Source organism: Periplaneta americana, chromosome 15 (genome assembly GCF_040183065.1).
Source record: "Periplaneta americana isolate PAMFEO1 chromosome 15, P.americana_PAMFEO1_priV1, whole genome shotgun sequence".
Classification (NCBI taxonomy): Eukaryota; Metazoa; Arthropoda; class Insecta; order Blattodea; family Blattidae; genus Periplaneta; species Periplaneta americana.
In genome coordinates this window covers 116,469,318-116,496,982 of record NC_091131.1, presented here as the reverse complement: position 1 = coordinate 116,496,982, position 27,665 = coordinate 116,469,318, and the positions used below count along the sequence as shown (strand labels likewise).

The 27,665-nt window shown below is 32.0% G+C and overlaps 1 protein-coding gene across 2 annotated transcripts in view; it reads right to left on the bottom strand.

Annotated features, from left to right (window-relative positions):
- Positions 1 to 2,066: 2,066 nt before the first annotated feature.
- TppII (Tripeptidyl-peptidase II) overlaps positions 2,067 to 27,665 on the bottom strand; it is a 132,984-nt gene continuing 107,385 nt past the window's right edge. Inside the window, exon 24 of one of the 2 annotated variants that reach the window (XM_069848025.1) lies at positions 2,067 to 3,100. The gene's annotated coding sequence lies outside the window, so the exon portion shown is untranslated. Of the gene's footprint in view, positions 3,101 to 27,412; positions 27,552 to 27,665 lie in introns of those variants that run through there. The other variant, XM_069848024.1, reaches the window with a different exon arrangement.

The following is a 27,665-nucleotide window of genomic DNA, read 5'->3' as shown; positions in this document are numbered from 1 at the left end:
TTTGCCAGTATTTATTATAACAATGATGTTAGCTTTGTATACATAAGTTACATATGGTTTTACAAATGATCTGCATTCATACAGTTACCTTAGATACTACAAATTTAATAAATAATGCCTCATGTGTACTATAATTTGTAGTGAACTGCATCATACAGGATATCGTGAATGGAAGTTTTTATTCCATGAAGTATATCACAAATTAATGGTATGGAATTCGACAAATGTGATCAAGAAATATGTCTCCATCACAAGAAAGTTGTGTCAATAACATAAATTAAATTTCCATAAATATTTTGCACACACACACAAAAAAAAAAGCTGGAAAACTATTTCCTTTTAACATTTTTAATTACTGTATATTTAACTTAATTAAAAGAGAATAGTTCTGCCTCTGTCAATAAAATTTGTACCGTAATTCGTAAAATACTTTTATCTTGGATATGACATATCCTCCTTTATTGCATAATTTCAGCTAATAAATACTGAATATGAATAATGCTATTTTCATTTAGGTATGAGTGCATAAGCAATATAAAAAAGTCCAGTTGATGCATTAACTGTAAATGTGATCATCTTACTGAAATTTAAAAAATATTTAAAACTTCTCTGAGAGAAATCAGTATGTGAAAAATTAATTATATGTATTAGTGTACAGTATATTTCGTAATTATCGAATATAGGCCTAATGGTACATCCAAATTCTGGTTGAAAATTGAAAATATATATATATATATATATATATATATATATATATATATATATATATTTCAAAATGCTATTAAAATTTGCAAGAATATAGGCTATAAATATAACAAAATGTTCTTATATTTTAAAATGCGACTATTCAGAATTTGGTCCATTATGGCTGTGGAACTGTTATTATAACCTTTATCACATTTGTAGAAATCCAGCATGGCAGTAATATAATGGCTTAACTTGGTTAAGTTTCCATGATATTTTTGTACAAACATCCTGGCAGTCTAACTCAATATTAGAGTGTTATTGTTGACAAGTTATTTTTTTTTTAATTATTGCAGCATCAAGTGTTGCCAAGTAAGTACAAGCAACCTCCAAGTTGAATCAATACTATGAAATATTAATCAGTTATACTTCAAATTCACAGATACCAGTATCAATTGATTGAATATTAATTATGTTTTAAGAGGAGAAAAAGTTACTGGTAACATACTGTATGTGAGAGTGCTGACTATAATTGATAAAATAAATATAAAACTCTAGTGTGTGATAAATTTGGCAACTTACCAACAACATTTTCTTAAAACTTCTTAACTTGTCATTCCCAAATATTTGTTGCTTTATAAATACAGTACATAATTTAATATAATGTCAGGATTAATGGCAAGTTATTACAGTTTTAAATAGGTATAAACTTTACTATTTACACTATTCACACATTTTATCCTGATTATTATTAAATTAATGTTAAAAATAACTTAACATAATAACAATAATAATAATATAATATAATTTAATTATTTTATAGGGAGAGAAATAGGAAACTTGCAAAAGAGAGAAGATCTCACAGAGTCCAGAAAAAAATGCGTTTAGATTAATATTATGGTTGGATTATAGTATTATTCATTAAAAAATTAAAGGTATTCAGGGCTTACGAAACTTTACAAACATAAATATAGTGTATATACACAAAATATAAGTTTATTTGTTTCGTTCCTTGCTCACTGTTTTCTTTTTGACAATTTATAAATCTGAATCTTTATTAAAGGCACTTCATTTCGTAGTTGTTATTTTCTAGTGCCTTCAAATGTGATCAATTAAGACTTTTTTGAAATTCTGCTAGTCTGGAAAAATGAAATACATTTGTGCGGTTGGAGCATCTGTAAGGTGAAATTACCCTGATGATAGACGGGAATGATAACTAGCAGAGGAACTTTAATACTTGCCTTTTGCACGGTACTGTACTTTGTAGAAACCAGAAAGCACCACTGAGTGTTAGCCAGTAGAGCCATCTGCACCTGAAAGTAGGTAGGCCTACTCCAGATTAAGACTACAGTCCATTGATAATTTTGCTTAAGGCATTAATTGATCGAATGTTTTGAGAATTATTTTAACATTACTGTATAGACACTCCATAAATCTCGCCTAGTCATATTACTGGTCATGTAGGCCTATTGACGAAAGAAACAGAAAAATTGAAAAATAACTGGTAAGAAATTTTTCTATCAGAATAGACGCTGTTGGATTTATTTAAAAATCCACATTTGCACTAAAAAGCTACCATAATGTATGTCATGGTCAGTCACTCAAATTTTGCACTGACCATACATAAAGGTGTACCTAATAGACTTCAGTTCAGAGATCAGGATAAAACATGTGAACAGTAATACAGTACCGGTACCGTATCTTTTTTAGCATGTTTTACAGGCAGACTTTCGGTAATACTAATCCTGAAGAATGAAAGTACGTATTTATAAAACGGAAGTTCGCAAACAAGATGCATGAAAATTAAAATGTAAGAGCAGAGTATAAATATTAGTGCAGATTCTTTACAGTTAAACTTTAAATTCATTGTAGCTCTGATTGCATAAGGATATTTGAGAGTGAGAAAGCAAAAGTTGCTGTGTTAATATTTTCCATTCTGTGTATCATTGGATAGGCACTTTACTCACTGAAACACCACAATTCTAAAATACTGTCTTGCTTATCCAGGTTTGCATGGGAAAGAATTGATTTGAAACAATATATTCTAATATCAATGTTTATTTGTTAATACAATTTCACTTGTCAATTTTAAAAGGCATTCATTTTGAAATGCAAGAATAAACAAAGCAGGAGGAGCCTGCATGTCCCCATTTGATAGCGGTATAGCACTCTGAGCTGAATTTTAAGACCAAATTGCATATTTTCAACACTAACGTCAAATTGGTCCTGTTTTATGTATGTGAAACATGGCTGGTATCTTCTGACATCAAGACAATGCTCCAGGATAGAATATCTAATGCACAATTTCAGCAGAGTTGCCATCAACGGCTCACGGACCTGGAGATGGCTTGGGCATATATTGCAGAAGGATGCTGGAAACATGTGGAGAGGCTCTCAAATGGACTTCACAAAGAGCCTGGGAAAGAGAACAACAAAGAGGAACGTGATGACAAAGTCTGGAGAAGAAATGGCTTAAGCTGACCAAATGTTCACATGGGGGCAGGTTAAGGTGATGGGGGTTGTCAGGAGCAGTGGAGGTCCTTAATTCTAGTACTATGCACCACTGGAGCTGCACTATAGCAACGAGTAACAGTAATAACACTTTGACATAATTCCATTAACGATTCACAAAGAAATTAAAATTAACTTCACTTTTATTTAATATAGCACATACCAATGGCTGAAATACTGAATACCTTTAATATTTAATGAAGACTTCCTTTTGGGAAGTATTCAAAGGTAACATGTAAATTAAAAATAATTTCAGAAATGTTAATTATAACGTTTAAATTATATAATGAGAATGTTTCATCTTTGTAATATTCGTAAAATGTTTATTATATATGACTTTGCAATGTTGTGCAGATGTATACTGTAAAATGGGGTGAATAGGGACGAAGTTTTATTATTTTTTATTTCTTTGTATCAAAGATGAAAGACAATAATAAGAGTGTTTATTTGTTCACTCATTATAAATTAAAACATAAACACTCTTATTATTGTATATTTAATCTTTGATGCAAAAAAATAATAATAATAAAACTCGTCCCTATTCACTCCCTGCATTGCATCCTTATTCATCCCATTTTACGATAGTTAAGTTGTACATTATAGGTAATAAGTTTCCATTTCCTTTCTGTAGCTTAATTGTATTTTACAGAAAAATTTATATACTGCTATGATGAACATTTTGTTATATTATAAGATTTGTTTCCTCTGAATAAATTACATTTCTTTGAAAGTCTTGATTTCAAATGGATTAAATAAAACAATTTTCATTTACCTTTTAATGCCTTCCAATTAATACAGAAATCATTATGAATTCCAGTTAAGTTGATGCATGAAATATAACTGTGTCGGAATAGATCAACTTTATTTGGAATGAGAGACGAGAGTTTACGTATATTGCTATACATTTTTTTATCTTTCTTTTGTTTTTACTTTTATTAAATCTTCAGTTCTATAAATTATTACTGAATAAATGTATAATGAAAACAAAATTTAAATGGAAGAACATTTTTCACGAATAGTCTTTTCCACGTTAACATATATAAGATATGTATATGTTAATCTGGAGATATACACACAGTGTAGAAGTGGTAAAACTGTGCAGATTGGCAGATTGAAGGGGGCAATAAAACACACTAAAATAAATTAAAAACCTATTATGCATTTTGCAATTAAGTGCATAGTTAATTAGAAAATTAGGCTGAAAGTTTGCGTAGTTTGGAAACAATGCATTACCAGCTCATGTGCGAAAACACACATGCACTCAGTCTGAACAGCTAAGTTCCATCCCTTAGTCACTCCAGTATGGTTGCCAGATTTCGTAATGGCAGCAAATAATGATACATGTTAATCTTTTCATTTTAATTTGCAAGAAAACCGTCCATTTTATTGAAAAACTGGGAAGGGATAAATCATTCCTTATTAGTTTCTCTAATGATGAGCAAAAATCAGAATCGTACAGATTGAACAATGTTAACATTTAGAAGAATTTTTTTCTGAGAAAAGTATTCATTTGGGACTAACAGGGTATTAGAATTTTTTGTTGTACTCTATTCAAGGAATAAGCTGTTTAAAATTTGAATTATGTTTTATTTAATGACGTAACTGCCGAGATTATATCAGCATCGCCGGTGTGCTGGAATTTTGTTCCACAGGCGTTCTTTTACATGCCAGTAAATCTACTGACATCATCCTGTCGCATTTAAGCACACTTAAATGCCATCGACCTGGGCCAGGATCAAACCTGCAACCTCGGGCACAGAAGGTCAGCACTATACAGACTGTGCCACCCAGGGTGACAATAAGCTGTTAAAATCTGCATAGTTGTATTATTTCCACCCTGTGTATACGTATGTATGTGACCTAAAATATAGGAACTAAAGTCATGACATGACTTGGATATGATTGATTCCATTGTTGTATATGTCTAGTGCCATCATCAGTATTAGTCATGTTATTTTTTTGTATTCCAGCATTATAAACAGTCTTTATTGTTAGTGAAAATCGTGCATAATATGGCACATTATTGTACCAGTGCTACAGTGCTTCCTACAGGCATAAAAGCTGACCAAAAATGTTGATTTCAATTTTAGCTCCCCTCATTCCATACCGTCTGGTAGTCACAAAAGTTTCACCCTCTTAGCAGAATTCCTTCTATTGATTTGTTACTGAGCCTTTAAAGTGGGTGAAGTGTCATGGTTGCGTGTTTTTCATGAGAGTTTCAAATACTGTTTTGTGTCCTTATTGTGAATTAACAGGCAAGTATTATTATTATTATTATTATTATTATTATTATTATTATTATTATTATTATTAATTGTGTAAAACCAAGTTTTGGCATTTATATATCATAGCTATTTTTGATCTACTTCAACATTCTATATAGCTGAGGATATATTATTGTAAGATGTATATTTGTAGCTTGAGATTTTTAAGTTTATTCTTTATACAGACCTCAAGATTTGCCCAACTTTGTCCGATATTATTTATTTAACCGATGTTTGCCTAACATGTTTACTTTAATAATAATAATAATAATGTGAAATACTGTTACTGCAACTTATCTAAGTTACCAGTTAATCTGAATAAATTAGAAATATAAAGATAATTACTTAGGACTATCATTTATGAAATAAAAATACAATTATTTAGATATTTAAATACAATCACTGTTCAACATATGAAGAGGAAATCAATTCATTAAACTAGTACTGTATGAAAATACTCAAAACTATATTGTCTTAAATGACAAATTTGCCCATATTTGTCCTTTTTGATAAAATTTAATTACATTCATTTGTTTGCGTAATGAGAAACTAACCTACTAAAATACGAATAATTTCAATAATAATTCATTATTGTTCCACAAAGAAAAAGATGTTTAACTTGACTTAATTTGTTGAAATATAAGGAAATATTTGTAAAACCACAAGGATTAGCCTACATAGTTTATTTTAGTTTCAGAATGAAACACTGTTGTTAACGGAGGGAATTATTTCAGATTTTACAGAAAGAGAAAGTCAGGTGTGAGTTGCAGAAAGACTCTCGTGTTTCGGTTTGTTGTAGCAAAAGCTGATACAGAAAACTCTTCTGATCAGGTAAAATTATTACAAAGATATTTTTTCGGTTTTGTGATGAATTGTTTCGCAGACTTGATGAATCAAATAGAATGGTTGTTAGGTTCTTCAAGAACAATGAACAATGGTTAAAGAGTTTGTATGCGACTTGAAAGTTACAAAACCTACTCCAGGGAAGAAAGGAAGACTACAGACATAATTTGGAGCAGCAATACTAGGTCTAAACGCAGGAACAATACCTTTTACCTCATTTTGAGATCACAAGGGCAAGTAATTATTAATATTAAAGATGACAAGCTTTCTACAACTTTATTATCTAAGTGGGGATGTGATGGCAGTAGCGGACATTCTCTCTACAAACAAAAGGCAAAATAAGGTTTTTCTGACTCTGACGTTTTTTTTACTTCTATGATTCCTCTGCAACTTTATTGTGTGAGTGAAAATTAAAGAAAATAGTGGTGTGGCAAAACCCTCGACCATCATCCACAATGTTTTGTCGACCCATAAGAATTTAGTTTATAAAGTAAAATGCTGCAATTTCTAAGAACGAAGTGACCTATATGGAAAAACAAATAAGCAGCCTTTTTTCTACACAGATTACCTTGTTTGGGAAGAATCTTGAAATGAATTACGAAGCGATTCCAACTATGCTAGATGGAAGGATCTGTAATACAATAACATCAACATTATTGACACAAAGATGTTATGTCTGTGGGGCAATGCTGAGACAGATGAATGAACTACATGGCATACGAAAAAAGGAAGTTAACACATCAACATTCAAATTTAGTCTATTAACCTTGCACGCTTGGATTCGGTTTTTCGAGTGTTTCTTCCATATTTCTTTTACCGTTTGGAATGTAAGATTTGGCAAATCAGAAGCAAGAAGTTGAAAGAAGATGTGGCTGCCCGCAAGAAAGTAATCCAACAGAAATTGTGGTCTGGGTCAAAGCTCTTGGTTGACCAACCCGAAACAAGTGGAAGTGGAAATACAAATGATGGGAACACTGTGAGACGATTTTTTGAAAATGAAGAAATTTGTGCAAAAATAACCGGAATTGACAGGAATCTGGTCCACAGACGTGGGATTATACTTAAGGTCATATCCTGTAAATTCGAAATAAATGTAAAATTATTTGAAAATTAAACAACCAAGATTGCCAGATTTTTTGGGTTGCTGTACCCTTGGCATCCAATGCCCACATCGTGTATAAAATCCTCATTCATGGTGCAGCTATTATTTTCCAAGAGTTACTTCTCATCAGACAGATGTCGGAAGAAGTCCAAAAATCGAGGAATAAGCATCTCAAACAGTTTCGTGAACACCATGCCCACAAGATTTCGAGAGACACAACAAATCAGGATGTAATGAACCAATTCTTTGCTACCTCTGACCATTTAATAACATCTCCCCATCACAAATAAACCCTGCCTGAAGATGTTATTGACCTAATAAGTTCTGAAGAAAAGAGGGATTGACTTACAATAACTCTCATTCCAGCCTCTGGTGGAGAGGACAACTCCAGTGACAGTGAGTGACACATGAACATCAAACCACTTTGCAAAGTAGGCCCCTAAGCAAGTAACACTGATTTATTCTTGTTTCGTTATTTTATTCATATGATACCAAAAGTAGATAAGCAAGTGTGTTAAAATTGCATTTACTATTTTTGACCAGGTTCTCGGCCTCTAGGAAGCACTGTGCAGTCCCGTAAAATATTACCATGCGAACTAAAATGTCATGACTTTTATTACGTCATAACTTGTGTCATAAATTTGATATTATGAAATGATTTGCTGTGCTATAAACAGATCATTATTGTCATAGCAACTCTTTTCTTCATAGATCATGATATCAAACTACCCATCATTACAAATTTAATGTTATTTCTTTGTTAACTGTTTTATAATGCCATTGTAATAACGTATGAAACACGTTTATAATGTTATAGTTATTGCACTCGTCAAAATTAGGAAGACTCGTGCATAAAGTATTAAATTATAAATTTGTTTCATAATATACTATTATCTCCTACAATATTTGTAGTGGAACAGAATTTCAAATTGTAGTGCATAAATGAGGGGCGTAAAATATTACGTTATAATTAGTTTTGTTGCTAATGTTCTTTTTATGACACTAATTTGTTCATGTAGCCTTAAATAAATGTGATCAATTTCATAAACTTAAAATATAACAGGCAAGACGAGGAATCTTACAATTAGAGTAGAATTCCTCATATCCGGCAACTGTGGGACAAAGGCCGGATAACTGATTCTGCTGGATAATTGGAAAATGCGTTTACAGGTTATGTACAGACATACTGCACTGCGCAAACATTTTTTTCCATGTTGAAATTCAGTAATTTTCATATAGATATTTGAAAATAAAGTTTGAATATGTACAATGTTTATTTTTAATACTGAATATGGTAATGTACATTCATCAGTACATAATTATTGTAATACGGTAATACATAATAGCATAAAAAATAGTAAAAGTTTTCGTATCATTATGACAATTTTAAATGGCGGCCATGTGACGTGAAGAACAGTGTAGCCAATGTCACAACTATGAAGAGGATGAAGTAACGGTTGATGATTTGAACTTCTTTAAAATATCTCTAATGTCTGCTTGTTTATATATAGTCACTCGAATGAATGCGCTGTAGGAACAGAGAAGTTGACACTTTCCTATTTAGACTCATCTAACAACTCTTCGAAACAGGCAAGTTCAAGTGGTAAAAATTTAAAGATGTAATTTCTGCACATTGTTTGCAAGGGCCAAGTGACAGCTTACCGATGCTACCTGATCTAATCCAGGGACATAATGGAATTTTCAGCCTATGTTTTCATGCATGAACAATGTAAAGAGTATACACAATGTGCAGCATGTGCGATCCACGAAAACCACTCACATCTTCATCCGAATATTCCCTTTCGCATGAATAACATTGCTGTTGTTTTGGAATTGCCGGTTATTTGTGTGCCGGATACGAGGGATTTTACTGTAATATTATTATGCCTTGTTTCTTACTTGTTTTTTTTTTTTAATAATTTGACAAATGATGATCGCTAGCAATATATATTTCAAATAACATATAAATATATTTTTTCATTAAAAGATGAATCAGCCAGTTTCCTAGTCTGAAGAAAAGAATATACATACCATAACTGAAATAAAAAGCTGGAAGCTGCCGTTTTAAAAAGTATAAAAAAACCATTAACCTCAATAAAATTAATGTAATTATACATATCAAAATAGCCGGAATTCATAACACTGTTATAATGTAGAGTTAAAAAAAAGAGCAAATACTATTTTTTTTCTGTAGCTTAGCATGGCTGCAAGATGAGTTTGGGTTTATTGTCTTTTTGGCTGGGTTTACAGAATTTAAGATGCTAAATGTAATTATCTCAAATTAAGATAATTACAATTCAATTCTGAACCCACCATTTTAAATGTAACAGATTACAGATAAGTTGTAACAGTTTCAATGACACTGATTAATAATATATAATATGTAAGATGCAAAGGCCTGATTAGATAGCTGAGTAGACTAAAGAGTTTGTGAATGACAGATGGATCAACAGATAAAAATATATAACTGTAGGTATGAAGATGTATAGTTTAAGTTTCTTTTTTGTAGCTTTTAGCTGTATTTTACTTAAAACATAAGATTACAGAAATTATGATTATTTACTCGAGCACAGATACAGCCATGATGAGTTGTGTGTGATTTTCCTTTCTTGTAAACATAATGTAATGAGGTGCATTGTTAACCCTTAAATTGACAATGTATCCTATTGGATACAACAGGTTAATAGGCTATATTATGCTATAATTTTAATAGAACAATAGAAAAAAATTGGTAGGAAAATTAAAATTTCACAATGCTATAATATTGTGCAACATATAAAAATATGTACATTACGATAGTTGTTTTCTTTACGGTCCGACCAAGTTTAATAAACTAGTGTGAGAAATGAAGCTTTGCCAAGTTAAGGGTTAAGATAATTTTTTATGTTCTTGACGATAGATTATTTTCCCTTCTGCACAACGTCTAATAATATAATACACTATTCCCTTATTGCTATAAAAGTATATTTTATTGCAAATAACATCATTAAAAAAATTGGTCTATGCGTAGTTTACTATATCCCTTACTGAGTATTAATGACCGAGCACTGGACTCTCCACAGAATAAAATTGTAGGTTTTGTGGACTACAAAAAGAAGTTGAAACTGATTGAGGAGTCAGGGCTGTAACTTCGTTATTTTTATATAAAGAGACAGGTATATGGACCCATTGTGATTGAAGTGCTCAAGACCAACTTAATCCTACTCTAATTTCATAATATTTATATTTCTAAAACTCGTAGTGCATCATTAACCAAATGGCTAGAGCGTCAGCTTTCCACACTGGTAACCTGGGTTCAAATCCTGCCAGGTTCAACTGGAATTTGTGGTGGACAAAGATGGTGTTTGGTGGTAGGTTTTCGTGGGGTATTTCCATTTCCCCTATTGACATTCCACCATTGCTCCATTAATTATCATCATCATACGATATTACGTAGTTCATCTCCTATGGTGCACCAAGGAAAATGCCTTCATTGCAGTTGAAAGAACTAAAGAGGCTTTGGCGCGTCACCCAGTAGATAGGGACACTTGGGTGAATGATGCAAGTCAAATGCATGTCATTAGTTCAAGAATATATAAATATATATTTCTACAAATTCTGCTGGATATAATAAATTTGGATCAACAAAAGCCGCCCTAAATAAGGGTTCATAGATCGGCCTACTAATCCACTCACAATGAACAATGATTAAAAACATGACAATTTGAAAGAAAAAAAAAAACATTAAGATAATGATGAGAAAACATAGCAAATCATTTACAATAAAAGTTTCTTGAGTACAAATGATTACTAATTATAGCTAAGGATGATTTTAACATATGAGATCCTATGGCATCAATCATTGCATCAGAAATTTTAAATTGTTTAAGTTGATTTAAAGTTTCTTGTGGGATCGTACCACAGGCACCGAACATGAGCCCAAAAACTGTCTGATGTGTGATGTGATATTGTGCTCCGAGATTTTGACAACAAGGTTGACATCATCTGAGATCAGAGAGATAATGGACCTCAAGCCAAGACAGTACATGATATTACAGTAATGAGGGGCACAGGTCCATTACCTAATCCAGATTCGAACCGACGACTATTGATTTCATACAGCATCATGGCTATAAGATAACTATGACACAAACCTAATTTTAATGTTTTTATTAAAAATGTCACTTAAATACTAAAAACAGCAAAGATTAGTAAAATATAGTTCTTTGCTGAATCATAAACATAAGAAGTGATGTCAGAACTTATTAATTATATAATTTACCGGTACTGAGCCTTTTATATTAATAACCCTCCATGTTAGGATCTATTTAAAATCAAATTATCCTATTCAAATTACGAGTAGACTGAAGTGTATATACATACCGGTATATAAAGTATTGGAGTGCAAGAGGTCAAATGACTTTATTGTCAAACGCCTGGCATTAGAAAACAACAACAACAACAACATATATATATATATATATATATATATACACACAAAAAAAGATAAATTACTCATGTAAGTACGTAAATTTGGTACCATTAGAAAGCTAAAACATTACAAGTAGGCTGAAAATAAGGATAAGAATTATTACTTTAAATGCAAGTAATAGTGAAATTCTATAACCAGTGGTTTTATTACTTTATATTGGGAAACAGAAAGCCTATTAATGCTCTAATTTCTTTAAAGTTTCTCATTGTCAGTTCTAATTCAAAGGTATATATTTGCAGATAATTTATATTTTTTAATATGTACAGAACCGTAGATTATTGTAATAGACAATGAAATCTTGTTTCAATATCGTAGTAATTAGATACAGTACTTGTAAAATTTCATTCTGGTATATTTTTACATACGTAATTGTAATCATCATCACGATCATTGTCATCTATGACATAGCAGTTTAATCAATGTGTGATCTGCACCTTCATAAATAAGGATAGTCTATGAGGAATCTTTAAAGTGACACATCGCTTACAGCCCTCTCTGAACTCGGGATGATTCATTCACTAATACTGGTAGGCAGACGGCTGGTAGGTGGTCAATTACACAAGCTATATTCTGTCGCAGTTGGACTGTTGTACTGTGAATATGTACAGTTTACAGCAAAGAGTGTTTCTTGTAAAGAAGCATTAGAGACACTGTTCTATACAAAAGTGTCCCTGAGTTCCCGGTTTAAAATGTTCCTAACAGAGTCATAATCTGTAGATTAGTGGAAAAGTTTGAAAATAAAAAAAAAAAAAAAGCTAAATTCTTAATAAAAGAAAATCTGGCAGGTCTTGCGCTCTCACTGAAGAGAAATTAGATAAAATAGCTGCCAGGCTCGAACAATCTTCGCAAAAATCTTTAAAACTTCTAGTTCAGGAAACCAGGGGATTCAAATCGCCAGCAGTTAGAGCAACCAAGAACCTTCACTTACATCTCTACAAAACACAAGTGACCCACAAATTAAGTGAATATAATCAAACCTCAAGAGTAAATTATTGTAATAAAATTGTTTTCTCCAGTATGTGTACAATGAAGGTAAGCTTGTTTTTTCTTGCCATGATTACAGGACCAATTTAACAGTGGAGAGCACCCACTTTGGCTGAGACAGAGCTTGCTCGTTAGTTTCTGCATGACTTTAGACTCACTATGTTAAAAAAAAATCTTTCAGTCAATTAAAATTCAAAACAATTTTTACAACAATAGAAAAAATAAAATTCAATAAATCATTTACATATGTTGATCCATCTATCAATGCACAACCAGAATATGACTGAAAGAAGCTATATGCATGTACTGATATCGCATCTGAAAACTAGAGTAGAATTGAAAGTAGTTTATAGAGGGATGAAAATACATTCAAATATCCTTTTCTTCCACACCAGAGTTGTCTGAATGTTGTCCAATTTGAAGAATTCGACTTGTGAATCATTTCAGAAGAAATAAACTAAAAGACACCATCTTATTTCACAAGTATACACAAATGTATTTATAATAACCCGTTTATGAAAGACAAATATATAATCAATATATTAATCTTTTAAAGCTTTATGTAGCTATGATCTATCTTTTATGAATAGTCGCATAGGCTTCACGTTGAGATGGGCAAAATGTACACTACAGTACTTCAAATAAGACTCATAAAGACAAAAAAAACTATGAGGATGATTAGAGCACCGAAAGACATAACTAAGATTACGAAATTCTATAATTTTTTATGAAGACATAATGCAATCATGTAAAGTTGTGAACAATTTCTTACACTGAATATCTGAATAAATCTTAAAATGTTTACATTCAACTGAAAGTGTTACACGTGGAAAATTAATATATATTTAGATTCACACATGTATCTTACAGTTAAAGAAAGGCAAGATATGCTGTATGAAAACAAGAACTTTCATGATTCGCGATGTACAGAATGCAATTAACACCAAACATTTTCATACAGCATAACTTTTAGCAAAATTTTCATATTTAATAAAAATCTTCATATTTTTTATTATATTTTGTAAGATTATTTTCTTCCTCCATTAATATTTCTGTAACTACCTTTGAATGGGCTTTCCAGATATTACGAGGAGGCAATACAGATGTTTTCTTGGATACACTTGAAAAACCCAAGCCACCTATTCCGAGATTCCCAAGGACAAGTGAAATCTTCAAATCAAGCCTTGGTTTTTCTGAACCTACGCATGCGAAATCTGCCTCGCACAATCCGGACTACACGAGAGAGTGAGTGGTTTCTACAGCTGCGAGGTATGCAGACCTCTCATCTCGCAGCTATACAGACCATTCAGTATCTCTCGTGTAGTCCAGATTTGTGTGAGGCGGGCCTCGTTTCATCCTTTAGAGTCATTGAACTCAAAGCGCTAATGAATTCGAGATGCCAAAATAAGTGGTTCTTATTCCAGATTTGCTCATTCTTTCGAACCTAGTAACACCCTTTCAGTGTTGCCATGTCTACTTTTATACTTGTAAATTGATGTTTTAAACAAATTTAAACTATCAATTTTGCAATTTCAATAAAGATAAATGTAAATAAGACGAAGAGCATGGTCTTAGGAAGAAAAATACAGAAGATAAACTTGAGAATTCTAAATGAGGCAGTAGAGCAAGTGGACAGCTTCAAATACTTGGGGTGTACTATAAACAGTAACATGAGCTGCTGCCAAGAAGTCAAAAGGAGGATAGCAATGGCCAAGGAAGCTTTTAACAGAAAAAGGAGCATCTTCTGCGGACATTTGGAAAAAGAACTAAAGAGACTAGGGAAGTGTTTTTTATGGAGTGTGGCATTGTATGGGGCAGAAACATGGAGATTACGACGAAGTGAAGAGAAGCGAATAGAAGCATTTGAAATGTGGATATGGAGAATAATGGAACACGTGAAGTGGACAGATAGGATAAGGAATGAAGCTGTGTTGGAAAGAGTGGGTGAAGAAAGAATGATGCTGAAACTGATCAGGAAGAGGAAAAGGAATTGGTTGGTTCACTGACTGAGAAGAAACTGCCTACTGAAGGATGGATTGGAAATAATGGTGAGTGAGAGAAGAGTTCGGGGCAGAAGAAATTAGATGATAGACGACATTAAGATATATGGATCAAATGAGGAGACAAAGAAGAATGCAAAAAATAGAAAAGATTGGAGAAAGCTAGGTTTGCAGTGAAAGACCTGCCCTTGGGCAGAACAATAATTAAAAAATGGGTTTTTCATTGTACAAATTAATAGTAACTGATAGAAGGTGTAATCTTTTGCCAGAAAATGTAGAAAAGTTACCTGTGTTTTACTGTAACCAGTGTTGAGTCCAGCCAATGTAAGAACATTTTTTTTTCTTTTTGTTCTCTTCAGTGTAAAACATCGAGTTACCTACCTACTTCTTGCATCCAGATAAGGGTTTGATACTGAAAACCGTTCAATTATGCAAATTTATTGTATTTTATTTGCTAGCATTGACAAAATTATTAATCTCTAAAGGTTTATTTTGTAAATAATGATGTAAGCCTATCCTACATGGCTTAGGAACAAATATATTTATTTCATATTTTCATAAAATAAATTTCATATTTTTCCACATTGTTATTTCTCTAGCCATGATACTGCAATTTTATATTTATTTAAAACTTTTTAGAACTCATTTATTTCATATGAACACTATGTTTCACCCACGTGAGACCATTGCTTTGCTGAAGAGATATTTTTATGTATTCATATAGTTTATATAAAGAGTGAAACATTTAAAATACATAAGGTTTCAGATTTACCATATTAATAAACAGTGGCTTAAAGGAAAATGCATACTGTATTTGTACATATGTTGATATGAGACAAAAACTGAAGAATGCATTTACAATTGAAGAGTATAGGGAAAAAACAATCAAAAGTCATAATTCTCGTAAGGGTGATGTCATTATTTAATTCAGCATATTACTGCAAACTTGCGTGTTTTCCTTATTAAAATGATAAAGCAGAATTATCACCACGGATACAGTTATCCTTTCCTACTTTTTCATTAAGAACAGCAATAAATTTTGCAGTAATATATTGAATTAGAAGATGACATCACCCTTAAGAGAACTGTAACTTTGACTGTTTTTCCCCTGTACTCTTCAAACGAAATCTTTTAATAATATATAGTATGCATAATACAAAATTCCTACACCACGTGTACATTTTTGCGAATTTCACATTCATAATATGAATGTTTTAGTTAATTTATGAATGAAGTGAAGCATGGATAATGAGAAATATAGATATCAGCAGAATAACGGCCTGTGAAATGAAATTTATGAGAGCAACACTAGGATATAGTCGCTTGGACCACAAAAGAAATGAGGATTTCATGCAAGAACTTCAATTACAACCAGTCTTACAGTTTATAAACAAGTACCAACTGCAAAGGAAGAACCATGTTCAACAAATGAAACGGAATAGACTTCCAAAAGGCATGCATCAATACTGTTCCCAACGGAAGAGATCTTTAGGCTGTCCAAAAAAAAAAAAGGTGGACCGAGAATGACTCACTGAGACCGTAACAGGCCTTGGGCCTTATACTTGTTTGGATAATTATGATGAATTACGGTAATTTATGTTTCTGTTCTTCACTGAGCTCTTTATACAGGGCTTTCATTTCAAAACTTTCCAGTCTAAATAACTAATTATTTAAATTGAATTCAATTTAAACAAGAAACACGTCACTTTAGATATTGAGGGGGGAAGTCTGAAATCAGGCTTAATTCCATTTTAGATTTCATCCACAACCCCCAGCCACCCCACTTTGAAATTTCAAATGGCACCCCTACATTTTTATACTTAAATATGAAAGAGAATTCAATTGTTTATACACCTCATTCATTTGTTTTCGCATCTTTTGTTTTCTATCATCGCCTGGCAATCTGTATTTTTGTTATCAGTTGATTGTAGGATGAAAACACAGCTTATTTTGTGTCATTTCTAAATTTAATCAATAAGGATGATTTATGTTCTCTCTTGAAGGATATACACCATTTTAAAATAATTTAATACACAAACACAACTATTACGTGAAATGCTCAATAAGTTTTTGTAGCTTTATTCCATTCAGATCTAATCAACAATAACAATCCAGGTTGCCAGGCGATGATAGAAAACAAAAGATGCGAAAACAAATGAATGAGGTGTATAAACAATTGAATTCTCTTTCATATTTAAGTATAAAAATATAGGGGTACCATTTGAAATTTCGAAGTGGGGGTGGCTGAGGGGTGGGGGTGAAATCTAAAATGCAATTAAGCCTGGTTTCAGACTTGCCCCTCAATATCTAAATTCACGTGTTTTTTTGTTTAAATTGAATTCAATTTAAATAATTAGTTATTCAGACTGGGAAGTTTTGAAATAAAAGCCTGTATATATTTTCCAGCGGTGGGACTTTACTTGCATAAATATATAACTATCCATTCTGCTAACAATGCTGTAAGATAATTCAATTTGGTTCAATAAGTTGGCAAGAGAGAAAATATACCAGACTGAACTTTTATCTGTTTTGGCAACTGCTATATATATATGTATAAACAATCAAATAGCCTATTTGAAGCATCATCTCTACCTTTCAGTATGATAATCCGTTCCCCAATCTTTATTTAATTACTAGGCCCTTATTAAAAGACTAGGAATTTTTTTTCATATGTTTCAGATCAAGTATACAATCTCAAGTATAAAAAAAAAAAAACCTTTTTTTAACACTATGTTTTATGTTTCTTAGAAATTCAAATTTGATCATTTTTTTTTATTTATATAACCATAGGTAATATCTGATAGTAGAACCAGAACATTTTAATAACTGTGATACTGTTTGTTTTGTCTTTTTGTATCAATTAAACATCTCTAATGTTATTTATTTAAATTATGTATGTTATTCAAAGTTACGAAATCTTTCCAAATCGACCAAATGCTATTTCGAGAATGATGAGTGAGACTCGAAGTGTACAAGAGTTACGAGACGAGACTCAAAAAACAAATGCAACGAACACAGTGAGCGAGAATGGCAGTTAGTTTTGTTCATCTCTAATGTGCAGGATGTTATAACTGAAACTTGAAAAATTCATATGGCCCAAATATTCTTTCTGGGTCTGTACAATTAATCAGAAGGAGTACAAAAGATCTGAGTCAACCATGTGTTTATTTATTTATTTTTTTACAGAGAAGGGACCCAAAGGCTTGAACAGCAGCTTGAGGCTTATTGTGTAATTACACATACCACTCCTTTGGAAGGGATGATTGTTTAACTTTGTAGGACTCCACTTCTGTAAGTAACGTGATTCACTGTTTGGTATTATACATTGATTCAGCTACACAACACTCAGTTCCAATGAAGTTCACGATTAATGCTCCTCCATTCCCCTGAGATTGTCTGCAGCCATCTGTATGTAAGTCACAAAACTAAATCCTGTTCCATCCTGTATTGACCTGAAGACTGCATTCCTGTATTATGTTTGGCGCCATCTATTGATTCAGCTACATAATACTCAATTCCGATGGAGTCTACAATGAATGTCCCTCTGTCCCTTTTAGAACTCTGCAGCCTCTTCAGAACAATGCCATATGTATGCAAATCCTGTTGCGACCTAAACTAATGAATGATGATAGATGAAGTTTAAATTAATGATGGCGAAATGAGTCCAAGGCCCAATGCCAGAAGTTACCTATCAATTTTTCTTCAATTGGTCGAGGAAAAATCTCGGAAGAAACCTCAACCAGGTAATTTGTCCCGACCACAATTTGAACCTGGACCCACACATTTCACAGTCAGACATGCTGTTTCTCCACAGCAATGGACAGTCAACCATGTTACTCTATGTAAATGAACAGAGAGAAGTATTGAAGATGACTGCAAACGTCTCTGCAGTGCAATCTGTAGGTACCAGGTAAATCTCTGGATACCCTCGTCAGTGATGCTGCAGAGAGATTGAAACTTGGCTATATTCTTGGATCTTGCCTGTTTGGCGAGCTACTGCAAAATGCCATATATCATCGCATTCAAGCAGAGATTGCCGACATTCTACACGAGAAAGATTTCAAGGCATTCAAAGAGGTTCAGTGTTTAGAGACAAATACAAGCCACTACCGAATTGATATGCTGGTATATGAGAAAGAATCCTCTAAAGGGTACATTTTTGATCCTACTATTAGATACAAACAAAAGAGTGGTTAAGCAGATGTGGTAGACAATGAGAAGCAGCAATTATATGTGCCTACAATTCCGTATTATCTGGAAAAATACCACCTCAAAAGGAGTCATATCTATAACGTGTTAATTGAAGCTAGTGGCACAATACTAAAACATCTGGTCAATATTTGGAAACTTTTCCACCTCGAACTCCAGGACCTGAAAACTATATAGTCGCTTCAAATTTATAAGAATCACTGCTATAAAATTTAAAATCTTATTCTTTTTGTACTACTGTTTTGAGCACTTTCTTCAACTGTCAAATCTTTGAGCTAGTTATTTGTATCTTTCATTTAGGATTTTTAAAAGAGAAATTCATTTATATTTTATTTTTATTTATTCATTAAAGACATTAGCTCAAAGAATATGAGTGATCACAAGGGTCCTGAATACAATAAACATTACACTATAATGTGATATTTGAAACATTAAAGAAAAAAGAAAGTTAATTGTTGAAGGCAAATATAAGTGAATTAATTAAATAGAGATAATGATGTAATATTTGAAAAGAATCCTTGATAATATTTATAAGAACAGACATTACATAATTACAAGGGATGTGAAGTTCCTTAAGATAATTCCATGTGAATTTTGTAATACAACCTCTACTGCCAAACAGCAAAGCAATGACAGACCATTGTCTGACCAAGGCTGGTTGAGTGGAAGAGAAGGCCTTATGGCCTTAACTCTGCCAGCGAAAATAAAACATTATTATTATTATTATTGTTTAAAAGGAATGTTGTACTTTTGAGAAAGATAAGGTAGACAAGGTTCATATATAGACTTCTTCTCAATATCAACTTCGGTGGCCTGATTTAGGTTCCTTTCGAAACAGATAGTAGGCTCTAGGGTCAAGAACAAGAGCCCATTTTAGGCGTCCATTAATAGCAATAATGTCTGCCCATCTAAAAGAACCATCTGATGATACACAATGTACTTCCTCATGAATCTCCCAATTTAAAGTTTTTAACAATGCTGCCAAAGCATGTCGTACACGATGATGTCTAGCATTGATCAGTAGTTCGCCTTTAGGGCATTGTCCAAGCATGTGTCAAAGTGTTTCAAGCTCACTATAGTCTGGATTATGGCAGCAGGTTGTGCTTAGAGTTCTGTCCGGTATTGCACGAACCGCCAAAATATTGCTTGACATTTTTAAAGCATTGGTCCATTCTGAGGAAGATAGGCCCTTTCAATTGCTTACCCATGAGTTAACCTTGGGAAGATCACTATAAACAATGACTCCTTTCCTGTACCACGCAAGATTTGTCCAAGTTTGGAATACTTCATTTCTTAAGTGTTTACGAATTTTACGACCTGACCAGTTGATAGAATCAATAGTGGTGATATTCAATTTTGACAGAACAGAAACTTTTTCGCTTGAAAGGTCTCTAACAATGTGGAGATGGCAGTCATCAACACGAAGAAGAGTATTACAGATATTTATGTGCTGCACATAAGCTTCCCAAGATGCTTTCATTAACGAAAGATCACGATAATTTTTAGGGGCATAGAGCATTCCATCAGGGCAGTCATGAGGAAGACCAATAAGCTCTTTGCATGCTCCTCTGGTAACTTTATGTAAATCATTAAGACATTTGATTTTGATTTGGTTGAGTGGAGCACACTGTAAGGGATAAGTAAGAGTGAGCCAGAGATATTGATTTATAATCGTTACCTTTTGATTAAGTTAAAACCTGAGGAGTGACAGAGTTTGGAAATATTTTTACTGAACGATTTCATCATTAAAATTAATACCAAGGTATTTAATGCGGTCATTAGGATTAGAAAGAGATTGAATGAGCGAACCATTAGCTGAAGTGATATCAAACTGGGGAGAGGATACCACTTTTAATCAATATTAAATTGCACTTTCTAGGGTTAATAGCCAAACCAAGGGTAGAAAGGTTACTTTCTGCTAGACTAATCAGAGATGTAATGCCATTTTCACTACTTGAAATCAAAACAATGTCATCAGCAAAAGCAAAGGCAGAGAGATTGTCTAGAGTAGGACCTAATGAAAAACTAGGGGTGTGCGATAATTCATTATCAGTAAGGTCCTTAATGATACCATCGACTGCTAAGTTGAATAGAGTAGGAGTACTTTTCGATCGTGTCAAAATTTATGAGAATACTTGTATGTATATGAAATCTGATTTTTTGTTATTTTGTAGGCTAGTTTGTATTTGTAAGCAGCCTACAATGGTAAGAAATGCTGAATAATTAAGAATTCCACAACAGCCAAAAATACATATCAACTTTCTGTTGGCTAATCTTAAATACAAACAGCTTAAAAACTGTTACACCTAGTAATAGATTTGTATCACAGTTTTGCAGTGTTACAGCGCAAATTTTGGACCAATCTGTATATCAGTATTGTTGTAGTTTAAATGCTACTAAAATTCTTATTTATTACAAGTGACTACTGATACATTTGAGAATTATGTGTTACAAATTAATTCACTTGTAAATTATTACCTCTATTTTTGGGAAACAGACCTAAAGCCGTGGAAAATACTGGAAGGAATATTACGTTAACAGTTATATAAAATGATCATCATATAATATGAACTTCAAAACATGAGTTGCATCTTATTAATGTTTTTTAAAAATCAAGTGATAATTCTCATAGTCACTAAGAGAAATGTTTTATACTGTATTGGAGTGGAGTTTTTCTAAATGTCTTATTATTTGATTTTAATAGCATTCGGTGATTAAAACTAAATGCCATTTTTAACAAAGTTTCACTCTTGTTAAGATTTAACCTGTTTTCAAAACTACACACATCACATGGATGTCAGCACCTTAGATAAGGAACAAACATTCATTCCCTAAATGTGATTCGAATCCATAATTCAGAGTTCCACAAAGCCTCAAGACCAAGAACAAAAAATAGTAAGAATAATTGGGTGGCTTTTATATAAATAAGATCAAGCACCATTTTTAACATTTACCCACTTTTGAAAGCTTGCAACTTACTCAATGTTTTAATTAAATGGAACCAAGTGATATTTAGTCTGTGTTGCCTTCTTGAACAACCAAACTGAATTATCATTTCTTCTTTTATTTAAATAGAACTAAGTGATCTTTGGCAGTTGGTTCCATTTAAAGAAACCATCTATTCTGGTAACGTGCAGCTGAAATTTGAAGTGTAATTAAGTGAATTAGATAATTCATGTATTGTGGGTTGGGAGTAGCATCAGAGAGGTACGGTAACTGAAGGAGTGTTCTAGATATAAATATATAGAAGAAGCAATAAAAGATAGAATTTAGAAGTAGAGCAAAGAGAAAGTGATAAGTACGTAAATAAATAGAAGATAGAATAGTAGGGAAATAATAAATGATGTAAGTGTTGTAAAATACATAAAATGGAAATGTAGACAAATAATTTAGGAGAAAATAGCTGAAAAAGAACGATTAAGAGTAGGTAGATTTGAGAATAGAGAATAAAATATAATGCAAATTAAGGAAAGGAATATAGAATATTAGAATATTTAATAGGAAAGCAAGAAATGGAAGAGAGACAGTCTAAGTATGAGAGAGAATAGAAGTGGATAGATAGCAATTCAGTTAAAACAGAAGAATAGGCAATAATCAGGAAATACTTGGGAAATAAATATAACTTATTAACATAAAACGGTGGTATGTGGGTATATATTAAAGGGATGGTGGATCGAAAAGCAGAAATATAAAGGTCCACCATAACTATGAAAATTGTAAAGTTGGCTGACAAATATATCATAGTAATGGTAGTATTTCCTCAATCTCTTCACCAATCAAGGTAAATACAAAATTTTAGCATATATTTTAAATTAATTTTTATGTTTTGAATCATGTACAAACTTACAACTTCATTGTTTTTTCTTACGATTTCTTTAATTTACTAACATTGTTTAGAAGTTCTCTAGAAACTACGAGCAATCAGATATTATGAACATCCCTCTTCACCCAATAATTTGAGGACTAACAAACCCAACTTACTGACACAGCAGCCCAATTATATAAGGAAAATTGTGGCATCAGAAATATTCAATACTGTAATTATGTGCAAAAAAATAACTAAGTCATGAACTCAGCCTAGAATCTGTTTACAAATGAGTGTTTAAAACTCTAATCATCCCTAATAAAGAATTATATCTAAAAGTTTAAAAATAAATGTAACCAGTACAGGCAAAGAATGGAAGCAAAGAAATTTAGCCTTAGCACTTCACATGGATAAGAAATGTAATCAAAATGGAATTCTTTTAATTTTCAAGGTTATTGTTGCACCATATTCAACATTTTAGTTCCAGTCACATGAACTTTTGAAGCATTCTGTCCATGCAGTCATATTTTGTTTAACAACTTTTAAAAATATGTAGTCTGTGCAGCATATTATATTATTCCTTTTTTTTATCATATAAATTCAGTACAGTAGAATCTCACAAACTCCATCTAATATGGACTGAGAGGGTGTCGAGTTACGAAAATGTCGAGTTTTACAGACTCGTAGAAGGGTTATATAAAACACATTATTTCAGGATACAGTATATTAAGAAAAGTGTTTTAGAAGGCAGCATTCGAAAATTCAAATCTGTCTTATCATAATTATAAATCTGATCTCCAGTAAGTCCCTCTTCTTCAATAAATTTATGAAATTTTTTTTTAAATTTGTGATCACTTTCCATGTCGCCAGAAAATTTTTCACCACAAACACTCAGATGTCTGATTCCATAGTGCTTCTTCCACCTGTCGAGTCACCCAGTGCTAGCAGTAAATCCAGAATCGCCTTCTTCCTCAAATTCCTCATAAAATTTGCGAGCTTTCTCCTACAATATGGGTTCTGTAATCAGTGTTGCATATTCTCTTTGCTGCCTACACCATAGATACAGAGACTCGCTGACCTTTTTGTATTCGCCTCCTTTCATATTTCTTCTTTCCTTTAAAGAATCGGTACATATTCTTTTGATGCACTAAGACTCACCTGGTCTCTGCTCTTTCCAGTCAATTATTGTCGTCCGTCCATATTCTAAGTCCATTGCAATTTTATTTACACTTTCCATTTTATCCAGTCTCTTTAATGCATCCAGTTTTATTTCCATAGTAACATTGTTTTGTTTCCTCTTCTACTCACTCAATATTCTCAATATTTTCACTGGTAAAACAATACAAGCACTCAATTTAAAACTTACCCACGCAATGATTCACTTATGAATGGCAAGTCCAATCCACGGAAAGTTTAACTGGAAGAAATTCGTGCAGGTACTGCATATCATTCAATATTTAAAATTCGTTTTTCGGTGGAAAATCTACCCTGGTGAAAATAGAAAGTAATGCAGTGAGTGATAGTAATTGACACGAGCTGTCCCGCCTTCAGATACAAGTCACATGTCACCAGGAATGTTAGTATGTATTACAATATAGTCATACCGCTTGGCCAGTGTAAGTAGATAAACAAAATAAAAAGACATATCATGATTTATCTGCTATAAAAAATAGAGAAGCTTCTGCAGATGTTGAGTTTTACAGAATATCGAGTTTCTGGGACTCTACTGTATTTTGGTTAACATGTAAAGAAAACATTATATAATGTGGTGTATTAACACAATAACTAAAAAGGTTCTGAAAGAAAGAAAATAAACTATGAACAGATTTTATTTTTAATTTAATGACGTTAATTAACATAAGTTATAATCTGGTAAGATAATACCATCCTAAGTCAATGTGCCTGATGAAAATTAAACCATTAAAAACAGAACAGAGTGTGATACTGATGGATATATAAGGGCAAAAGGACACAAAGAAAGCTGGTAAAGTATAAAACGAAGGATAAAAATCTTAATTTCGAAATATGTAAAACAGACGATAAAAATAATAATTTTGAAATACGAAATCCTACAACTTTCAGCCATCATTGAATCACTTCCTTTTTCATTAAAACTCTTAACACTTGTCATGATAAAAATGTTAAAATGACATATGTTTAGCAAAGTTTCAGAATAAAGTATCAGTATTTAAAATTAAGACCCACATTAATTTTACAATTTAAAATAGTTAAAATTATAATTATGAAGAGTCAAAACAAAATAAAAAACAATTCATTTATTTTTAAGTAGCTAGAGATCTTGTTTTTGTCAGTATAACAATCACTGAATGATTTAAAAATCTTCACCATATCATCATAATCATCGACAAGAATTCCTTTTAAATTTCTTCTGGTCTAATGATTTTATCAGTTCACAATATTAAAGCCATCTTTTCTTTATTTTGCATTTGGTTTTCCATTTATTTCTACAGGGTGTTTTATAATTCCTATTACAAACTTCTAAGGGTTGTAGAGGGGACTAAGCAGATAAAGTTTTGATTAGGAACCCATGTCTGGAAACATATCGTTTTGATGCAAAATAAGTTTGAAGATCGATTCGATTTACAATCTCCCGCTTCATGGTACGCAAATAAAATGGGCTGAGGGCGACTTCTGCAGTCCCCTGATATCGTGTGTCTTCTGTTTATAATCAGTTCTATGAAGTCGGCTTTGACATCAGTGAATATTTGCCATTGGCACTACGTCAGCAAATGTGATTCCAACATGATGGTGCACCTGCTCACTTTTCTCTTGCCATCTGTGAACATCTCCACCAAACATTCGGAGAAAGGTGGATAGGTCAAGGTGGTCCAAATCCTTGGCCACCACGGTCGCCAGATTTAATTCCTCTCGACTTTTTTCTTTGGGGGCACGTTAAGGACTTTGTTTATGAGACTCCTGTAGAGTCGGAGGAAGATCTCATTGTCTCTAGTAAAGTGGGAGATGTGAAATTGATTCGATCTTCAAACTTATTCTGCATCGAAATGATACATTTCCGGACATGGGTTCCCAATCAAACCCCTAGAAGTTTGAAATATGAATTATGAAACACCCTGTATATTGTTCGTTTGTATTCTTGTTGTGAAATGTTTCATGTGACGGAAATTTACTCCAAAATAAAAAATACTAGAATAGTATATTTTTATCATAATTATTATCACTATCACTGCCACAGTCGTAATTTCATCATCATTATTGAATGTTAGTACTAATCCCTCATACAATTTTGGTGCAGCTTCTCAACATAGATTTTAAATAAAAATCAATACTTAGGTATGAGTAAACACAAGACTTTAACTTATAATTTTCTATTTTAATCCTCCTTATAAAGATATTTCGTTAACTTTGTCAACTTAAAAAATATGACATTAAGGTACTGTAATTTTTATCTAAATATAACATGACTAAATATATCACATAAAATGGACTGAACATTTGGTACATGTGTGTATAAATAGACATATATTTTTTTTCACATTTTAAAATAATCCAGTTTTCTTTATATTTCAAATGCCAACAAGTATTTATATTTTCTGGATTAATAATATATTAAATTTAAGTTTAATTTTGTTTAAAATTCCTGCTATTAGAATACTGTAACAACCATTATATTGCAACACTGCAGTTATATGTAAGTTTTAGTGTCTATATATTTTTAAACCTTTCTTTCTTTGTGAAGAATAAATAATTTTCTTCAAACTAGACCAACTTCTTTTCAAATGTATCTCTCAAGTATAGCAGCATATATATATATATATATATATATATATATATACATATACATATCAAATATTTTAAACTTTCAGGAGTGAACAATTACTATCAATTTGTAAAATTAATAATTTATTGTTTATAGATTAAATAAATGCAAATAAATTAAAATAAATGAATTTCCAAGTGGAAAAAATAATAGCGAAGTGCAGTAAAAATGTAAATCAAATGAGAAGGTGAAAAACTCTAAGTGATAATAAAATACTAATTTGTTAGAAACTGAACATTGTTCATATAATACAATACTTTAATTACAACGTTGTACCAGAAATGTTTAATTGTTCAAGGAATAGTTTTAATATGATTGAGTCTTCAAATAAAATTCTAGTATGTCGTACTTGATCACGATACAAGCATCAAATTGAGACCACTGTATACAAATAGGTATAATGCCACGAAAATCTTCTCACTGTCTTCTCCTTCACTACAATGTCTCTTGTAATGACTTAAATTAGTTAAACATTCAAAGCGTGCCTATTTACTCACAAAATTCTGCTTATGACATTGAAATTAAATGACAAATGTTATGTAGAATTTAGTACAAAAGCAATATAAAATACGTATAAGTGCCTAATACAAAAAACTGAATGTCATAAAAAATGGACAGACATCCAGACAATTCTTCCAGTTTTTATCCTACAACATTCATCACTCAAAACTTTATATAGTGTACAATTTTATATTCTCATGCTTTTACAATTTGCTATATTAATTTCTAAAATTTATTTTGCAGTCACAACTTGTAGCTCATGCACTCTCAAATTGTAGCAAATGGTTTTGTCTTCTAAACTGCAGTTGCTATATCATCTTCTACATTGGAGGTAGAAAGTCATTAATGATCCACAAAGAATTGGTCACATTAACTATCCTGCAAAAGAAACAAGTCTAATTATTTCAATAAATAAAACAAGCATTAATATACAGTTCTGTGTAAAAATGCATATACCGTATTGGCCCAAATCTAATATGATATTTTTTTGCA